Below are 243 nucleotides of genomic sequence, written 5' to 3'. Positions count from 1 at the left end.
ACATCAACCAGTTCCTTCGGGACTCTGGGATACATCTCATCAGGTCCCATAGACTTCAGGTTCCTCAGGTGGTCATGCATTCAATCTTCTCTGAAGGGACTTTGCTCCCACAGTCCCTGTCTTGCAGTCCATTCATTCAAGAGGTGTGGAAAGAAAGGCTGCCACTGAAGACTGAGCCAAAAAAGTTCCTGAGTACCTCCGCATTTTCCTCATCTGTTCTTACTAGTTTACTAGTCGTGTTCA

This window comes from Athene cunicularia, assembly GCF_003259725.1.
Source record: "Athene cunicularia isolate RWA chromosome 2 unlocalized genomic scaffold, athCun1 chr2_part1, whole genome shotgun sequence".
NCBI lineage: Eukaryota > Metazoa > Chordata > Aves > Strigiformes > Strigidae > Athene > Athene cunicularia.
This window is presented reverse-complemented; position numbering follows the sequence as displayed.